Source organism: Lithobates pipiens, unplaced genomic scaffold (genome assembly GCF_037356315.1).
Source record: "Lithobates pipiens isolate NorthernLeopardFrog02 unplaced genomic scaffold, aLitPip1_a1.2 Scaffold_19, whole genome shotgun sequence".
Lineage (NCBI taxonomy): Eukaryota > Metazoa > Chordata > Amphibia > Anura > Ranidae > Lithobates > Lithobates pipiens.
Window position 1 is genome coordinate 589325605 of NW_027507764.1, and position 21478 is coordinate 589347082.

Consider the following 21478-nt stretch of genomic DNA (forward strand, 5'->3'; position numbering starts at 1 on the left):
GGGCGTCACAGCTGGGCACGCACTGCGCGAGCCACTCTGTGCAATGTGACTGGTCGGGCAATCATCTGGGACCTGTGACGTGCCCCAGCTGATTGCCGAGAGGGAGAGGGGAGAGAGGAACTTACTTCCTGCGCCACGGTGCCCCGGGAGGAAGTGAAAGCTGGAACCCCCCCCCCAAAAAAATTACATTCCAAATGTGGCAAGTCAGGGGGTCACCTTCCCATAAAGCGGAAGTTCCATTTTTGGGTGGAACTCCACTTTAATGAGATGCGATTTTGCGTTGAAGTGAATAGAAAGCGATTTTGTATTGTAGTCAATGGGACACGATTGTACATTGAAGTCAATGAGACAAGATTTTACATTGAAGTTAGAAGGGAGTGATTTTGCATTGAAGTCAATGGGACGCAGCATGCCATTATCAACACTTTTTTTTTTCTATCAGCAAAACGCCAATAACCTATTTTTGGGCAGATCGTTTTATTGTGGCACATAAACAGTAATGAATTACTAATAAATAATTACTAAAGTAACACCTTAGAGAAAAAACGTTTCGGCAAATGCACTGACGTGTACTCAGAAGAAGGGTGCAGTGTTCACAGCCCATATGGTGAGATGTGTGAGCCAGTTCTAGGGCCAGTGACAACGCTGCGGGAGAGCTATTTCCCCCTCCAATGCTGTGTGTAAGCAGTAGTCTCTCTGCAAAGATCCACCCTGCTCCCTGCTCAGTCAGATATAGATCTCTGAGATCTTAAACTTTACTGATTAGAGCTAAACCTCTGACCAGGGCTGCTGTTAGAAACCATAGGGCCCCCCTACAGCCAACCTGACAGCCCCCTCCCCCCACAAAATACAGTTGACTATGCTTCAGTTATGAATGAACGCAGTGAGTGACCAGTACTGATGACAGGAGGCAGAACATTAACACCTTCTTGCTGCCCTTTACTGACTAACGAGATTCTTAATGAATTGACCCCTTAACCCCCTCCAGGAGTCAACCTGTTCAGTTCACAGGAAAGAGAGATGGGAAGAGGTGAGAGAGAAAAAGAGAGAGGGGGTGAGAGAGGGGGGGAGAGAGATAGAGGAGGGTGAGAGATGGGGAGTAAGAGAGAGGAGGGGCTGAGAAAGAGTGGGTGAGAGAGAGTGATAGGGAGGCTGAGAGGGGGGCTGAGAGAGAGAAAGGGGGGCTGAGAAAGAGGGTGCTGAGAGAGAGAGGGGGGGCTGAGAAAGAGGGTACTTGTGAGAGAGAGAGGGGGGCTGAGAAAGAGGGTGCTGAGAGAGAGGGGTGGCTGAGAAAGAGGGTGCTGAGAGAGAGGGGTGGCTGAGAAAGAGGGTGCTGAGAGAGAGGGGTGGCTGAGAAAGAGGGTGCTGAGAGAGGGGAGGCTGAGAAAGAGGGTGCTGAGAGAGAGAGAGGGGGGCTGAGAAAGAGGGTGCTGAGAGAGAGGGGGGCTGAGAAAGACTGTGCTGAGAGGGGGGGGGGGCTGAGAAAGAGGGTGCTGAGAGAGGGGGGGCTGAGAAAGAGGGTGCTGAGAGAGGGGGGGGCTGAGAAAGAGGGTGCTGAGAGAGGGGGGGGCTGAGAAAGAGGGTGCTGAGGGGGGGGGGGGCTGAGAAAGAGGGTGCTGAGAGAGGGGGGGCTGAAAAAGAGGGTGCTGAGAGAGAGAGGGGGGCTGAGAAAGAGAACGAGAGAGGGGGCTGAGAAAGAGGGTGCTGAGAGAGAGAGAGGGGGGGACTGAGAAAGAGGGTGCTGAGAGAGAGAGAGAGGGGCTGAGAAAGAGGGTGCTGAGAGAGAGGGGGGCTGAGAAAGAGGGTGCTGAGAGAGAGGGGGGCTGAGAAAGAGGGTGCTGAGAGAGAGGGGGGCTGAGAAAGAGGGTGGCTAAGAGAGAGAGAGGGAGGCTGCGTGAAGGGGTTGAGTAAGAGGGCGTTGAGAGAGAGAGTGGAGCTGAGAGAGAGGGGGTGTGTGAGAGAGAGGGAGGCCTGGAGAAAGAGGGGATGAGAGAGAATGGGGCTTGGGGGATGAGAGAGAAGGGAGGTGAGAGAGGGGGGCTCAGAGAGAGGGGGGCTGAGAGAGGGGGTGACAGAGAGGGTGGCTGAGAGAGAGAGAGTGGCTGAAAGAGAGGGGGCTTTCATAGAGGGGGCCTGGCAGAGAGGGGGGGCTTACAGAGAGGGTGGCTAAGAGGGGGGTAAGGGGGAGATGTGAGAGATCCCTAGCCCCTAGAGAGAGGGGGGCTGGGAGAAAGAGGGGGCAGAGAGAGAGGGGGCTGAGAGAGGGAGGCTGAGAAGGAGGGATGAGAGAGAAGGGAGGTGACAGAGAGGGCAGCTAAGAGAGAGGGGGCTGACAGAGAGGGTGGCAGATAGAGAAGGTAGCTGACAAAGAGGGGACCTAACAGAGAGAGGGGCTTACAGAGAGAGGGGTGGCTGACAGAGTGGATGGCAGTCTGGCAGATAGGGGATCTGACAGAGAGAGAGGGGTGGCTGACAGAAGGTGGCGATAGAGGGGGGGGGGGGCTGACAACTCTCCCACAGCCTTGTTGCTGGCCTTGGCGTACACATCTCACCATATGGCCATGTACACGGCACCCTTCTTCTGAGTACATGTGAGTGCATTCCCTGAGGTTTTTCTAAAGGTGTTATTTTAGTAATTTATTATTAGTAATTAATTTTACAGCTCTAGATCTGACTGATCAGGGGACATGCTGGACCTGTCCAAAGAGACGACTGTTTTCACACAGAGAGAAAGCTAGTAGAGAGAGGAAAGCATTCATTTAAGCTTTTAACATCCATTCTTCAGAGGTTTTATTTTGCAGGAACATTGCCCTCTTTTTTTCTTTTCATTTTCTGTTTTCAGCTTCAAGTATCCTTTGTGCTGTTTCCAGAATCTTCACCTAAGGCCGCGTACACACGCGCGGACTGTTCGCCCAACTTTGTCCGTCCAACAGTTTCGGCAAACAGTCCGCTCAAACTTAGCATGGACGGACATGGCCACACACGACGGACGAACAGTTTGCTGAAACCGTGCGCGATGACGTTTCGGCACGCACGACGGATCGAAAATTTCGACGTCCTATACACTGCAATGCAACCTTCCGACGTGGAAATCCTTTCTGAGCATGCGCGAGACTTAGTTGGCCGAACAAGCCTACACACGAGCGAACAGTCCGCTGAAACCTTGTTTCAGCGGACAGTTTTTCGGAATTTCCGTAAGACCTTGTTCGGCCAACTGTCCGCTGAAACTGTCCGCTGAAGCCCCACACACGAGCGGACTGTCCGCCCAAACACTGTTCAGCGGACAAGGTTGGGCGAACAGTCCGCCCGTGTGTACGCGGCCTAAGGAAGAATATGTGACCCTCTTGCTGGACCAATTTAGGCTGTACATCCTGGAAGGGATATTTTTATTCTTTTGACATTTAAAAGAAACGTCTGTATCATTCGCTGCCACATCCAGACAGGAACATAACAGAGTTTACAATAAGGTGGCCTAAAGAGGCAAAACGCTCTTTCAGTCTCTGATGAGAGCGTTCAAGGATTCCATTTCAGAATTCTTAAGTATAGTTTTAATGAAAGAAAATAAAAATTGAAAACATGTACAGAAAAGGAACATTGCAGAACAGACAATTAGTAACAGTAACATAAAAGGGTATTAAAGCGGGAGTCCGCCGCGACTCCACGTTTTTTTTTTTTTTTTTTTAAAGTCAGCAGCTACAAATACTGCAGCTGCTGACTTTTAAAATGGTGACACTTACCTGTCCAGCGCGCCCGCGATGTCGGCACCCGAAGCCGATCTCTAGATCAACACTCGGGTGCTGCTGCCACCATCTTGGGTATGGGAATCAGGAAGTGGAGCCTTTCGGCTTCATTTCTCGGTTCCCTACTGCGCATGCGCGAGCCGCGCGGCGCAATCCGGACGGTCCCCGCTGCCTCTGGGAACTGTGTGTTTCCCAGCAGGCAGCGGGGCACTTGCGCAAAGGGGCGGGCAGTTGTGGAAAGGGGCGTAATCTACGCCCCTTTCCGCAGACAGCTATCCCGGAAGTGGGTGCAGTTACCTGGATTATCCAGGTAACTGCACCCCCTCCCCCCTGAAAGGTGCCAATTGTGGCGCCGGAGGGGGGGGGGATTCCGATGAGCGGAGGTCCATTTTAGGGTGGACCTCCGCTTTAAAAAGTGAAAATGACTTTGCAATGTTGGCCTGGCCTATGTATCCTCGCAGAGTCCAATTTACTTGCACAGGTCTACAATCTGATGTAACAAAATCACCGGCTCTAAAGGCCCACACACACTATTAGATTTTCTGCAGATTGTTGTCTTCAGATTTACCAAAACCATATAATATGAGGTCAGACCTTAATGTTGTGTACACATGACCGGACTTTTCAACAGCAAAGGTCCGACAGAACGAATCCGTAGGACAAGTCGATCGTGTGTGGGCTTCAGGGCCGTCTTTAATATTGATTGGACCCTGGGCAAAATTTTTGTTGGCCCCCCCCCCCCCATGCAATTTCCCTCTCCACCTGCTCTGAGACATACAATAAATAGCAGCTAGACTTAAAATCAGTTTGCTGTATCAGATCAGGCAGCAAATGCGATTGGTTGCCAGCAGTTACAGCATATCATTACTGCTTACTGACTGGTTGCTAGAGGTTACAGCACACATTACGGCTCACTGATTAGTTGCTAGAGGTTACAGCACATCACCTCCTCACAGCAGGGGAGCATGATATACATAGGAATGCCGCCTTTATTTACATATCAGCAGCTATTTACTTAGTATTGTCACCGCTATTTACATACGAATTCCAGTTATTTATATGTAAACACAGGGTCTGCAGGTGAGTCATCTGCACACAACAATAGGGCAGAGCTGGGCAGCATTAGTACCAGCACTTCACACTGAGATATTGGGACACAGCACAGGAATAAAACTTCAAGGGACAAGTGAATTTAAACCAGGATAGTTGGCAAGTATGAGGCAGCTGTTTTGGGCCCCCCAACAATGACAGGGCCCAGGGCAGCTGCCCCTTTTGCCCTGCCTTAAAGACGGCCCTGGTGGGCTTCATCGGACCTTTGCTGTCTAAAAATCAGACGGACTTTAGAAATAGAACATGTTTCAAATTTTTCCACCAGAACTCCACCGGAACCAGTTCCTATTGCGAAATCCGCTCGTCTGTATGCTAGTCCGACAGATGAAAAGCGACACTAGGGCAGCTATTGGCTACTGGCTATGAACTTCCTTATTCTAGTCCGGTCGTACGTCATCACGTTCAAATCCGTCGGACTTTGGTGTGATTGTGTGTGTGTCCAAGTCCGTTAGTTTGGAAAGTCCGTCGGAAGTCCATCGGAAAGAATGTCAGACCTAGTGTGCTGGAAAGTCCGGTCGTGTGTACACGGCATAAGAGTTTCAACTTGTATGCAATCAGGCCGGCCCTCGCACTACAAGGTTTTGGTAAATCTGAAGACAAAAATCTGCAGAAAATCGAATAGTGTTTTTTCGGGCCTTATGCCCCGTACACACACTCAGATTTTCTGATGGGAGCTTTATTTTGATGGGAGCTTTTTGTCAGAAACGCAGACCGTGTGTAGGCTCCATCAGACATTTTCCATCGGAATTTTCCGTCACACGAAAATTGAGATCTGAAAATGCAGGGTCTTGGAGAGGGTGTTTGAAGACATAACGCAACCAATCAAAGGGTCCAAAGGGTGTGCTGAAGGGTGGCATAGTGTTTTATCAGGCTTCAGCAGATATTCCAATCTTTCTAATTATATCTATATTCCAGACTGCAAGGCTTTACAATTCCACAACCAACATATTAGTGAACACAATGAAATTACGGTTTGATAGACCCCAAACACCATATATGTTGTATGCAAATTTTATAAAAAGAGGATTTTGGCATACACATGCATACTAGGCACTGGCTTTGGTGCCAAATGGTCCTTTTAAGCTGGATTGTGACGAACAGATTGCTGAGTGGTCTACAACTAGTTCCTGATTACCTGTGACCTGACCTGCTATATTTGTCTTCCCATGTACAACCCAGGCTTGACTCTGACCTGTTTTGGTATCCCTGCCTACCGGTTGTAACATCGTCTTCTATCCTGATTACACCCTGTCTTATGTTCCCTTACCTCACTGCTCAGCTGTGAACTGACCTTGACTTGTATCAGAGGCATAACAAGAACCTTCAGGGCCCCGGAGCAAGAAACCATGAAGGGCCCCCCTGACCTCTGAGACCAAGTTCCTCTCCTTGAATTCTGGGGCTCTTTACTTCCATTATGGAACCCTATATTATGGTCCCACAGTGGGACCTTTTCACATGTTCTGCAGCAGACCCCCTTTCTGCCGTCTTGGGTAGGGTTGCCACCTTTTCTTCAAGCCAAACCCGAACACTTTAGCTGCACCATTACATTAGAGTCCACAGAGTTCCCCTTTACATCTGAATCCACAGAATTCCCCTTTACATTTGAACTCACCGAGTTCCCTTTTACGTCACTCACTCACATTCTAAGGGGGATTCTGCAGATTCTGATACAAAGGAGAACTCTGGGGACTCTGATTTAAGGAGGAAGACTGAGAACTCTGATGTAAGATGAGAACTCTGATGTAAAGGGAAACGCTGATATAAGTGTGTCTCAGGTAACCAGAGACCCTACATACATCATATTTACCATAATCAGGGTTCCAGAGAGCCTCCCTTATAGCAAAGTCTGCAGAGCCCTCCTTATATCACAGTGAGCAGAGCCCCCTTTAAATCAGAGTCCGTAGAGCCCCTTTACATCACAGTCCCCCTTACATCAGAGTCCGCAAAGCCCCCCTTACATCAGAATCTGCAGAGCCCTCCTAACAACACAGTCTGCAGAGCCCCCCCTTACATCAGTCAACAGAACCCCCCCCTTACATCACAGTCCACAGAGCCCCCTTTACATCACAGTCTCCCTTACATTGGAGTCTGTGTAGCACTCATTACATCACAGTCCCCTTTACATCAGAGTCTGTGTAGCACTCATTACATCACAGTCCCCCTTAGATCAGAGTCCGCAGAGCCCACCTTACATCAGAGTCCCTAGAGCCCCCCTAACATAAGATTCTGCAGAGCCCCCCTTACATCACAGTCCACAGAGCCCCCCCTTACATCACAGTCCGCAGAGCCCCCCCTTACATCACAGTCCGCAGAGCCCCCCCTTACATCACAGTCCACAGAGCCCCCCTTACATCACAGTACACAGAGCCCACCCTTAGATCCGAGTCCGTAGAGCCCCCATTACATCAGAGTCTGTGTAGCACTCATTACATCACAGTCCCCCTTACATCACAGTCCACAGAGCCCGCCTTACATCACAGTCCACAGAGCCCGCCTTACATCACAGTCCACAGAGCCCGCCTTACATCACAGTCCACATAGCCCGCCTTACATCACAGTCCACAGAGCCCCCCTTACATCAGAGTCCACAGAGACCCCCCTTACATCACAGTCCACTGAGCCCCCCCCCTTACATCACAGTCCACAGAGTCCCCCTTACAACAGTTTCCACAGAGCCCTCCTAACATCACAGTCTGCAGACCCCTCCTTACATCACAGTCCACAGAGCCCCCCCCTTACATCACAGACCCCCTTACATTACAGTCCACAGAGCCCTCCTTAGATCAGAGTTGTCCACTGAGCCCCCCTTACATCAGATTCCGCAGAGCCCTCCCTTACATCACAGTCCATAGAGGCCACCCTTACATCAGAGTCCTCAGAGCTTCCCTCTTACATCACAGTCCCCCTTACTTCACAGTCCGCAGAGCACCCCCCCTTACTTCACAGTCTGCAGAGCACCCCCCTTACATCAGAGTCCACAGAGCAGGGTTAGGTTATAAAAAAAAAATCCCAAGCTTTGAACATCTCACGGAGCTCTGTTCAATCCATCATCCAAAAATGGAATGAGTATGGCACAACTGCAAACCACCTAAACTGACCGGGCCGGGCAAGGAGAGCATTCATCAGAGAAGAGCCAAGAGGTCCATGGTGACTCTGGAGGAGCTGCAGAGATCCACAGCTCAGGGGGGAGAATCTGTCCACAGGACAACTATTAGTCGTCTCTCCACAAATCTGCCCTTTATGGAAGAGTGACAAGAAGAAAGACATTGGAGAAAGAAAGTCATAAGAAGTCCTGTTTGTAGTTTGTGAGAAGCCATGTGGGGGAGGGGGCAGCAAACATGTGGAAGAAGGTGATCTGGTCAGAGGAGACCAAAATTGAACTTTTTGGCCTAAAAGCACAACGCTATGTGTGACAGAAAATCTCTGAACACCCCATCCCCATCGTGAAACATGGTGGTGGCAGCATCAAACAAGCAACACCATGGAGCTAGCACAATGCGACCCATTTCGTCCACTAAGATGTCACTCTCAGTTTATGATTGATTTTTTATTGGGACTTTTTAATTTTATTTATTTGTTGGGCACAGTGGACTTCATTGACTTTTTACGCCATGTTCATTTAACCACTTGCTTACTGGGCACTTAAACCCCCCTCCTGCCCAGACCAATTTTCAGCTTTCAGCACTGATGCACTTTGAATGACAATTACGCGGTCATACAACACTGTACCCAAATGAATTTTTTATCATTTTTTTCCCACAAATAGAGCTTTCTTTTGGTGGTATTTAGTTACAGCTCAGAGTTTTATTTTTTGCTAAACAAACAAAAAAAGATGCAAAATAAAAAAAAATAAAAAAAATCATGTTTAATAGTTTGTTATAAAATTTTGCAAACAGGTCATTTTTCTCCTTCATTGAAATGCGCTGATGAGGCGGCACTGGTGGGCACTGATGGGCGGCACTGATGGGCAGCACTGGTGGGCACTAATAGGCACAGTTAAGGCGACACTAATAGGCACAGATATGGTGGCACCGATAGGCACAGATAAGGCAGTACTGATGGGCACAGATAAGGCGGCACTGATGGGCACTGATAGGTGGCACGAATGGGTGGCACAGATGGGTGGCATGAATGGGTGGCACTAAGGGGCCCTGTTAGGTACCACTGATAGATGAGACTGATGGGCACTGATAGATGGCACTGATAGGTGGCTCTGATAGGTGGCTCTGCTGGCCACTGATGGGCAGCACTGATGGGCACTGGTAGATGACACTGATGGGCACGGATATGTGGCACTGAGGTGCAGCAATGTTGTTGAGGCAGATTGTGGGCACTGATAGGTGGCACTGTGGGTACTGATGTATGGCACTGTGGGCACTGATGTATGGCACTGCTGGGTGGCATTATGGGCACTGATGGGTGGCACTTTATTAAGGCTCTGGGGGTTACTGGCAGGGGGCAGGTGGGTCCTGATACACTGGCCGTGATCGGGACTGATGTCCCGATCACGGCCGTCGGTGATCGGCTTTTTTTTTCTCTCCTCATGCTGTCAGCGCGAGGAGGAAAAATAGCCGATTACCGGCTCTGTTTTGTCACATGATCAGCTGTCATTGGCTGACAGCTGATCACGTGGTAAGGGGTCGGGATCGACCCCTTGCTCGGATCGGTGATCAGGCGAGTCTCATTGACTTGCCGATCACAGAGCGTGCCGCGCGCGCCCCTCGGGGGGGCGCGCAGGCCGCTCGTGCACGGGACGAAGTCAATAGACGTAGTCCCGGCAAAGGAGGTCCGCGCTGTAGCCGTCATTCGGCTATAGCGCGGATCTCAAGAGGTTCGTTAACTTGTACGAACGTTCGCTACGATGAATTTAACGGCAAAAATATATACCTCGATATGACAGTCGATGCTGATGGAAGTTTGGTTTTTATCCGAAATTCCGTTGAAGAATTTCCTATCCGAAATATACGAATTTTTTTTGGTTAGACGAGGGGCTCCCACCATCCCTGTGCTGTGCTGACTTCCTCCTTCGGATTCGTAAGCCAAAGTTTCGTATTTCGTACAGAATTCGGACGCACGGCAATTCGTATTTCGGATCCTCCCGAACGTACGAATTTAGGAAAATTCGTACGAAACGCATCGCACATGTCTATTGCACAGTCACTTTATTATGTTTTGCATATTTATTTTTGTATACTCGTGTTTTAGTGCTAAACTTTATTTGTAATCAATATTAACTTGCCTATTTAGCTATTTTTATATCCATCATAAGTTGTTTATAAGATACTCCGGTTATTATAGATATTTTATTGAAACACTAATTATTCATTGGGAAGAATGCTCCTTACATTCATGGTCAGCAGGGCCGTCTTTAATATAGATTGGACCCCAGGCAAAAATTTTCTTGGGGCCCCCCCCATGCAATTTTTTCTCTCCACCTGCTCTGAGACATACAATAAATAGCAGCTAGACTTAAAATCAGTTTACTGTATCAGATCAGGCAGAAATTGCGATTGGTTGCCAGTGGTTACATCATATCATCATTACTGCTTAATGACTGGTTGCTAGAGGTTACAGCACACATTACGGCTCACTGATTAGTTGCTAGAGGTTACAGCAATGGATTTCTGCTTGTTAATTAGTTGCTAGAGATTACTGTTAAGTAATACTGCTCACTGATTGGTTTCTAGAGGTTACAGTACATCATCTCCTCACTGCAGGGGAGCATGATACACATATGAACGCCACCTGTTATTTACATATCAATGCTGCAAGCCGCATCTATTTACTTAGTAATGCTGCCAATATTTACATAAGAATTCCGCTTATTTACATGTAAACACAGGGTCTGCAGGTGAGTCATCTGTACACAACAATAAGGCAGAACTGGACAGCATTAGTACCATCACTTCACACTGAGATTTCCAGACACAGCACAGGACTAAAACTTCAAGGGACAAGGGAATTTACACTGGGATAGTTGGCAAGTATGAGGCAGCTGCTTTGGGCCCCACAACAATGACAGGGCCCAGGGCAGCTGCCCCTTTTGCCCTGCCTCAAAGACGGCCCTGATGGTCAGTCTGAAGAACCCCCCCCCCACCCCCTATCCTCAAAGATAGCAAAAAAAAAGATCCTTGGTTCCAGAATTTACTGATACAGAAATTGCTTATTGCTCAGGGAACCCCTAGCATACTCTAGAACAGTGGTTCTCTGCCTGGGGGTCGAATGACGATTTGCTAGGGGGTCCCCGAATCCTGGGCTGTTCCTAAAGCCCCGCACCGCTCTCTCCCAGCCTTTTTTCGCGGGCCGCCCAGCTGGGCTGTTTCTGGAGCCCATTGGACACACCCACTTATGTTGCGTACACACAACCGGACTTTTTTCGAACGGACTAGGTCCGGCGGTCTTCCCGACAGACTTTCTGAACGAACGGCCACACACGACCGGACTAATAATGCCCCATACACACGGTTTGGATTTTCCGACGGAAAATGTGCGATCGGATCGTGTTGTCGGAAAGTCCGATGGTCTGTGGGCTCCATCAAACTTTTTCCCATCCGATTTTTCCGACGCACAAAGCTTGAGATCTGGATCTAAAATTTTCCGACAGCAAAATCCGATCGCATAAATTTCCGATTGTGTCTAGACAATTTCCAACGGACAAAGTTCCATGCATGCTCCGAATAAACTAAGAGACGAAAGCTACTGGCCCCCGTTTTTATAGTCCCGACGTACGTGTTTGACTTCACCTCGTTCAGAACGATCTGAATTTTCCGACAACTTTGTGTGACCGTGTGTATGCAAGGCAAGTTTCGGCCAAAATCCACTGGGAAAAATCTGACGGATTTTGTGACAACTCATGGGGCCCCCCGGGCAAAAGGAGATTATGGGGCCCCCAGGCAATCAGACATTATGGGGCCACACAGTATACACAAACACACACACACAGTATACAATAACACAGTATACACAGACATGTTTCTATTGGCTGAGAAGGTACTGGAGAAGTCGGGCAGTTATAATCTCAGGATTTTTAGACCAAAAGGATGTCGGTAAGGGACATTTCAGAGACATGTAAAAAAAAAACACAAATTTTTACATACTTGCCCTGGTTTTACTGAGGCTGGCAACCCTGATGGGGCCCCCTAGTGGCACGGGGCCTTCGGGCAGTGCCGGAGTGACCCAATGGCCAGTCCACCCCTGGGGCATAAGTCCCTTTGAAAGTCCGTTCGTTTTGACAAAAAAACGAGACTAAACAAGGAAGTTCAATAGCCAGTAGCCAATAGCTGCCCTTGCGTCGTATTTGGTCCGTCTGACTAGCACACAGACGAACGGTTTGCACGCTAGAAAGCCGAGTCCGTCGGACAGATTTGAAACATGTTTTATTCCTAGGTCCGTCAGACTTTTGGGGGAAAAAAAAGTCAGCTGGAGCCCCACACACGATCGAATTGGCCGACGGATTCTGGTCCGCCTGACGTAGTCTGCCGGAAAGTCCGATCGAGTGTACGCGGCATTAGTCTCTTCGCAGCTGCCCATTGGTGACTGTTGAGGAATGTGAAGTGGGAGGGGCTGGAGGAGACCCTATCTCCTGATTTCCGAATAGGTGTCACTCCTGCGAGACACCACAGAGCCACTCATCCCATCCCCCCGCCACCAAGGAGCAGGAGAAGGAATAAAAATAGAGAATACATGGAAGGGAGAGGAAAAGAGGGGGAGGAACAAAGAAAAAGAGAGAAAAAGAATAAGACGGCTATAGAGAGAGAGAGGGAGGGGGGAAACAAGAAATTAGTGTAGCGGCGGCTCCTGACGAGCACGCGCTATGAGTTTTTTCAAAGTTAAGGTTATACCTAAACTGCAGTTTGGTTTGGGTACAATTGTCTAAATTTGGACTTCAGCATCAGTCTGACTGGACTGTGAGATGTTCAGCCTGGCCACAGGGGGCACTGTCTCTTCTGGCAGGCATGGAACTATGGTCTGTTTACAGTATTAATATGGGGCTTTAGGCGCTACCTATGCTAAACCGGATGTTTTGCCTGGATTAATGCCCTAAGGCAAAAGAACTTTATGATGTCCCAATTGTATTTCCCAGTATTCCTTGCAATGTACACACAATGGGGTTAGTTAATACACAAACCACATTGAAAACTGTATATGCGCTAGGTTCTGTTGAATATAGCAAAATATCCAGATCTTTATCTCAGAGGTATACACAAACGGTGCAAAAAACCCCCAAATACTTAAAAAAAAAAAAAAATAATAATAATAATAATAACTAATAGAGTGCACTAAAGTGCTAAAAGAAAGTGCAAAAATCAGTGCAAAAAAACCTGTGCAAAAAGGGGGATCAGTGCAAAACAATGCAAAAAGATTACAAAGAAAAATAAATAAAAAATAAAGTTTTTTGCAGTGCAAATAGACACAAGAAGTTGCCTATATAGGAGAATATCACAACTATCAGATTATAAGCAATAAGCGATTATTGATTGGTTTGCGCAAAAGTTATAACCTTTACAAAATAGGGGATAGTTTTATGGCATTTTTATTAATATTTTTTTGTTACTAGTAATGGCGGCGATCAGCGATTTTTATTGTGACTGTGACATTATGGCGGACACATTGGACATATCAGACATTTTTGACAAATTTTTGGGACCATTGTCATTTATACAGCAATCGGTGCTATATAAATGCAGTGATTCCTGTGTAAATGACACTGGCAGTGAAGGGGTTAACCAGTGGGCGGCAGTGTAGGTGTTAAGTGTTCTTAGGGGTGTGTTACTAACTGTTGGGGGCTGGGCTTTAATTTAGTGAACACTGATCTCTGCTCCAATCACATGGAGCAGAGATCAGCGTCACTAGTTGCTAGGCAGAATGGAGAAATGCTGTTTACAACGGCATTTCTTCATTCAGCCGCTCCCGCAGACGATCGCGGGTATGCCCGTGGTGATCGAGTCCGCGTGTCCCGCGTCCGGACTCACGGGGGTCCCGACCAGCGGCGGCGCGCTCCCGATGGCAGGGCGGCAAATTTAAAGGACGCCATTTGCCTGCCCGTGCCATTCTGCCGACGTACATCGGCGTGCGCTGGTCGGCAACTGGTTAAGTTGCGGTATATTTATATAGTGTTCAATTGATATCTCGTAAAGTTCCAGACGAATCAAGAAAGAATGTCACTTTCGTGTTCACATAAATCCAGTGACTTCTGTGCTCGTACCCCTTTGGGTCCCCACTCACCAGATTCCTGTCCCCCTAGGGGGTTACGGGCATGTAGTATCTCTGCCTGTGGACACCCTGTACCAGATACCTCCACCTTCTTGCTGTATATTTGATACCCAAATGGTACTCCTTTTCAGATGATTGTCAGCGGGCAGATGGTTCCTCAGAGGAGAAAAAGACCAATTCCCATAGTGTAGTATATTTGTCACCACGAAATTCGTTTATTGAAAAAAATCTTTGTACAGTCAGTCCAAAATTCAAATCACAAAAAAGTAAAAATTATGTATATTATCTTAAAATTGTATTTATTTATATATATATATATATATATATATATATATGATAAAAAAAATGCCAAAAAAGATCAAAGAAATAAAAAACTGAAAAATTAGAATTAAAAATTAATAGATAAAAATAAAAACAAAAAACAATGTGTAGGATTAAAGTTATAGCTGAGCTCTCTTATGGGAGCCAAATGGTTAATACCATATTAGTGCCCAAAAATCCTAATCAACAATAGTCCTTTTGCTTACAAGAAAGCTTGTAAAAAGCCCCCGGCTCTATTAGGGAGATCGTGGAGGAGCGGCGTGCGTTCCAGCTGCACTCCATGAACTCACCAGACCGGAAGTGACGTAGTGTGCGTGGCTCCGTTGTACGCGTTTTGTCATAGACGTGCCACGCCACCACACACTACCGTCTAAGCCCTTGTACACACGTATCTGATAATCAGTGTGTGCAGTCAGTATGTATTTGTTTCTCATTGTGGACTATATCTTGGTATAGTACACTTTGATTTGCATTTCTTATTGTCTGCTTGCTTCTGCTATTCAGTTCATTCTTTCAGGCCTTGCTGTTTATCGGTGCTTTCTGGTGTCCGTTCTGACCAGCCGACCGCTTTGAAACCATGTTTCGTCTACGTACTCGTCGTAGAGTTTGTGCTGTGCAGGGGCTTGGTGTTGGGGTTCTTACTTTGACACAAGCCCGGTCCATGAACAGGGAGGGGAGGCGTTTGTGGACCAAGAATTGGTTGCGCCAGCGTGACCAGTTCTCGCACATGCCTTTGCTCCGTGAGATCCGGGAGAATAATCCTGATGATTTCAGGAATTATCTCCGGATGACGGACCCCGTTTTTCACCGTCTGCTGGCTTTGCTGACCCCTTATATCACCAGACAGGATACCTGCATGCGGCAAGCCATCACTCTGGAGCAGAGGCTCGTCGCCACGTTGCGCTACTTGGCGACTGGGAGAAGCCTTCAGGACCTCAAGTTCTCTACAGGTATCTCCCCCCAGGCTCTGGGTATCATTATTCCAGAGACCTGTTCTGCCATCATTCAGGTCCTGCAGAAGGACTATAGGACTACTACCACTTCAGCCCCGGACCAATTGTCAGCCTAAGGACCAGAGGTCTTTTTACAATTTCGCACTGTGCTGCTTTAACTGGTAATTGCGCGGTCATGCAATGTTGTACCCAAACGAAATTTGTGTCCTTTTCTTCCCACAAATAGAGCTTTCTTTTGATGGTATTTGATTGCCTCTGCGATTTTTATTTTTTGCGATATAAATGGAAAAAGACCGAAAATTTGGAAAAAAAAAAGATATTTTCTTCTTTTTGTTATAAGAAAAATCGAATAAACTAAATTTTAGTCATACATTTAGGGCAAAATGTATTCAGCCACATGTCTTTAGTCAAAAAAATGTCAATAAGCGTATATTTATTGGTTTGCGCAAAAGTTATAGCGTCTACAAACTAGAGTACATTTTCTGGAATTTACACAGCTTTTAATTTATGACTGCCTATCTCATTTCTTGAGGTGCTAAAATGGCAGGGCAGTACAAACCCCCCCCCCCCCAAATGACCCCATTTTGGAAAGTAGACACCCCAAGGAAATTGCTGAGGGGCATGTTGAGCCCATTGAATATTTTTTTTTTTGTCCTAAGGGATTGAATAATGACAAAAAAAAAAACTAAATGATATATTGCTCACACATGCCATGGTTATATTTGGAATTGCACCCCAAAATATATTCTGCTGCTTCTCCTGAGTACGGGGATACCACATGTGTGGGACTTTTTGGAAGCCTAGTAGCGGACGGTACCCCGAAAACCAATCACTGCCTTCAGGATTTCTAAGGGTGAACATTTTTGATTTCACTCATCGCTACCTATCACAGTTTCGAAGGCCATTAAATGGCAAAAAAAAAAACCAATTGACCCCATTTTGGAAAGTAGACACCCCAAGCTATTTGCTGAGTGGCATGTTGAGTCCATGAAATATTTTATATTTTGCCACAAGTTGCGGGAATATTACAAACTTTAATTTTTTTTGCTCAAAGTTGTCACTAAATTATATATTGCTCACACATGCTATGGGCATATGTGAAATTACACCCCAAAATACATTCTGCTGCTTCTCCTGAGTACGGGGATACCGCATGTGTGGGCCTTTTTGGGAGCCTAGCCACGTACGGGACCCCGAAATCCAATCACCGCCTTCAGGATTTCTAAGGGCATTCATTTTTTATTTTACTCCTCACTACCTATCACAGTTTTGAAGGCCATAAAATGCCAAGATGGCACAACCCCCTCCCCCCAAATGACCCCATTTTGGAAAGTAGACACCCCAAGCTATTTGCTGAGGGCCATGTTGAGCCCATTGAATTTTTTATTTTTTTTGTCCCAAGGGATTGAATAATGACAAAAAATTAAAATATTTTTTTTTTTTACAAAAAGTTGTCACTAAATGATATATTGCTCAGACATGCCATGGTTATATGTGGAATTGCACCCCAAAATACATTTTGCTGCTTCTCCTGAGTACAGGGATACCACATGTGTGGGATTTTTTGGGAGCCTAGCTGCGTACGGGGCCCCGAAAACCAATCGCCACCTTCTGGATTTCTAAGGACGCAAATTTTTGATTTCACTCTTCACTACCTATTACAGTTTCGAAGGCCATAAAATGCCAAAATAGCACAAAACCCCCCCAAATGACCCCATTTTGGAAAGTAGACACCCCAAGCTATTTGCTGAGAGTCATGTTGGCTGTGGGAAAAAAAAGAGATTGATCGGTGGGTATGCCCATCATTAGAATACCTCCCTTCATCCACCCACTTCTAATGATGGACATACATGCACCATTTATATATGCCGAAGCATGGGGGCATCCTCCCGCAAAAAAGTTATGGCGCGTATACACGGTCAAACTTTTCCACGGGCAAGCCCTCCGTCAGAATTTTGACCATATGTACGCAGCATTAGGAGAAAAATCGCTCCTCCGCCCCTGCTGCCCCCATGCTTCGGGCATATATGCTCTTTTTTGTTAACTGTAGTGGTGAAATCACCTCCTACAGCGCTGGAGTCGCGGCTTTATGTATCGTGGGAGCAAACGCTGTTGCTGTCAAGATAAATAAATCCGCACTGCAACTGAATGGCGCACCTGCTAAGCAAATTATGGTTAACGTTAAAACAAAGTAACATTACAGTATAACAGTAAAACCATACCATACCTGCAAAGCAAATGCCAAAAAAAACAGTAAAAAAATAAAACATTTTTTAACACAACCTGTGCCTAAAATATATATATATGCCAAAGCATGGGGGCATCCTCCCGCAAAAAAGTTATGCCGCGTACACATGGACAAACTTTTCCACGGGCAAGCCCTCCGTCAGAATTTTGACCGTATGTACGTGGCATTAGGAGAAAAATCGCTCCTCCTCCCCTGCTGCCCCCATGCTTCGGCATATATGCTCTTTTTTTTTTAACTGTGGTGGTGAAATCACCTTCTACAGCACTGGAGTCACGGCTTTATGTATCGTGGGAGCAAACGCTATTGCTGTCAAGATAAATAAATCCACGCTGCAGCTGAATGGTGTACCTGAAAACAAAAACATTTTTTAACAATAAAACACAGTAAACAGTAAAGTATAAAAAAATTTGAGAGAAGAGAGAGGGGGAGAACAATAAAACGACGACAACTATTTTTGGTTTTTATATTTTATATTTTTTTTGTTTTTTTTTTATTTTACTTTTTTTTTTATTTTTTTGTTTTTTTTACACTTTTTTTTTGAACTGTAAACTGTAACAACTGTAACATTTCGGGTCTCTCAAAATGCGATGGCATATTGGGAGACCCTGTGTAAGTGTGCCTAGCCTGTGAAATGCTGTACCCTACGCTAATACTTCACTAGTGTGTGGTAGCGTTCAAAACACTCACCAAGGCAAAGACCAGGATTGCTAGGACAGCGTGGACAATAAGAACGGGTGTCACGCCTATATCCACGCTTGGTACAGACACGACATCTTCTTTGGGGGGCTCGTTGGGTAGGGGTACTCGGGAGGGCATAAGCATAATGCCTCTCATGCAGCCGGCTTACTGCATTTGGTTGGGAATGGGGAGGTGCAGAACCCTCTGGATACAGAAGCTCTGTAACAACCTCTCTCTGGAAGAAAAGAAAGGTTAATGTCCCGCCTGAAGCTTTGTATAGCACAAAAGCATTCAGCAAAGCCAACTGAAATAAGTAAACAGACACTTTTTTGTACCAGCGTCTGGCCTTACGGGCAACTAGATACGGCGCCAACAACTGGTCATTGAGGTCCACCCCTCCCATATTTTTGTTATATTCGTGGACACAGAGGGGTTTCTCCACAATACCAGTCGCCGTATGAATTTGGACCTTCGTGTCTGCATGAAGGGAGGTAAGAATGAAAACATTCTTATTATCCCTCCACTTCATAGCGAGCAAATTATTACACCGATAGCAGGCTCTCTCCCCCAGCCTAAGACGGGAATCTACAAGCCGCTGGGGAAAGCCCCGGCGATTAGGTCGCACGGTGCCACATGCTCCAATCTGCTGATCAAACAAATGACTAAACAGTGGCACGCTGGTGTAATAATTGTCCACGTACAAGTGGTACCCCTTTCCGAACAAGGGTGACACCATGTCCCACACTATCTTGCCAGCGCTTCCTATGTAGTCAGGGCAGTTCTCCGGCTCTACGTGACTATCTTTACCCTCATAAACCATAAAGCTCCATGTATAGCCTCTGGCCCTGTCACAGCACTTATAGAGCTTGACCCCGTATCTGGTACGCTTGTTGGGAATGTATTGTTTGAATGACAAGCGACCAGTAAACTTAATCAGGGACTCATCAACGCAGACAACTTTATGGGGAGTAAACAAGTCTGCAAAACGTTGGTCGAAGTGATTTATGAGGGGCCGAATTTTGTAGAGCCGATCGTATTCAGGGTCTCCACGATGATGGCAAAGTTCATTGTCATTGAAGTGCATGAACCGCAAGATCTGCTCGTATCGTTTCCTGGACATGGAGTTAGAGAACACGGGCATGTGGTCAGTCGGATGCGTGGACCAATAAGCCCGCAACGTCATGAATTTATGTGTGCCCATGTTGAGGGAAAGGCCCAGAAAGGTCTTAAATTCGGAAACCGTAACTGGTTTCCAATCTCTGGCAAGGGAAGGCAACTGGGGATTAGCGACGCTATGTTGACCAGCATATAAATTAGTTTGGTCCACAATAGATCTATAGAGATCTTCTGTGAAATACAGTGAATAAAAATCAAGTGGCGTAAAATCATCTGTATCCACCTGAATACCGGGTTGGGCAGTGAATGGGGGAAGTACTGCTGCTGCAGAAGTGGTGGGCACCCAATCAGGATTGGCGAATTCTGCAGGAAGGGCACTATGGAAACGATGGGCCTGCCTTTGTCTTCTTCTTGGTGGCAGCAGGACACTACGTCACCCGTAACACTTATACGGTGATCACTGGTGAAAGGGTTAACTAGGGGCAATCAGGGGGTTAAAACCTTTATTGGGTATTTATATGGGGGTACCTGATGCTATATAAAAACCTGATGGGGGGACCTAAATAACTAAATAACTGACTGGCTAACCAGCGTCACCAGTGACACTTATACAGTGATCGCTGGTGAAAGGGTTAACTCTAGATGCAATCAAGGGGTTAAAACCTTTATTAGGTTATATATCGGGGTACCTAACGCTATAAAAACCTGGCGGTGAACCTAAAAAAAAAACTAGCTTCCTAGCAGCACCAGTGACACTAATGCAGTGATCAGAAAAAATGATCGCTTATGCCGCGTACACACGATCAAACAATCGGGTGGAAAAGTCCGGCAAACTCAAGTCCGCCAGACAATCCCCCCGTGTGTAGCCTCCGGCAGACTTTTTTGACCCGAAAGTACGGCGGACTTAGAAAGTAGTTTTGCACTCCAATCTTCCCGCCGGACTCGCATTTCGGCGGACAATCCGGCCGTGCGTATGCCAGTCCGCCGTACTTTTGAAATGAACGGACTTTTCCCGCCCGGAGAAAAGTCCGCTCATTTCGAGTGGGTCTCCAGGTAGGCGGGGCCAGCGACGTCTCCTTCGCGGGACTTAAAGGGGAACCCCAACGCCGAAAAAATCAGCGTGGGGGTTCCCCCCCAGGTCCACATCAGACCCTTGTCCGAGCACGCTACCCAGCTGGCCAGGAAAGGGGGGGACGAGCGAGCGCCCCCCCCCTTCTGAGCCGTACCAGGCCGCGTGCCCTCAACATGGGGAGTGCCTTGGGGAAGGGGGGGCCACGCGCCCCCCCACCCCAAAGCACCTTGTTCCCATGTTGTTGAGGACAAGGGCCTCTTCCCGACAACCCTGGCCGTTGGTTGTCGGGGTCTGCGGGTGGGGGGCTTATCGGAATCCGGGAGCCCCCTTTAATAAGGGGGCCCCGGATACCGGCCCCCCACCCTATGTGAATGAGTATGGGGTACAATGTACCCCTACCCATTCACCTGTGAAAAAAAGTACAAAAAAAACACAACACAGGGTAAAAATAGTTTATTACACAGCTCCGGGGGTCTTCCGTCTTCGGGGGTCTTCTCGCCGGACTCCTCTGCTATCTTCTACCTTCTCGATTGATCCCTCAGCCTGTTCTGGCGTCACACCGAACCACCCACACTACTACAATGTGGAGCCGCTCCAAAATATCTACCTTCTGGGACCAGATTATAATCCACATACAGTATCTCACAAAAGTAAGTACACCCCTCACATCATTGTAAATCTTTTCTTCTATCTTTTCATGTGACAACACTGAAGAAATGACACTTGTCTACAATGTAAAGTAGTGAGTGTACAGCTTGTATAACAGTGTAAATTTCCTGTCCCCTCAAAATAACTCAACACACAGCCATTAATGTCTAAACCGCTGGCGACCAAAGTAAGTACACCCCTAAGTGAAAATCTCCAAATTGGGCCCAAAGTGTCAATATTTTGTGTGGCCGCTATTATTTTCCAGCACTGCCTTAACCCTCTTGGGCATGGAGGTCACCAGAGCTTCACAGGTTGTCACTGGAGTCCTCTTCCCCTCCCCCATGATGACATCACGGAGCTGGTGGATGTTGGAGACCTT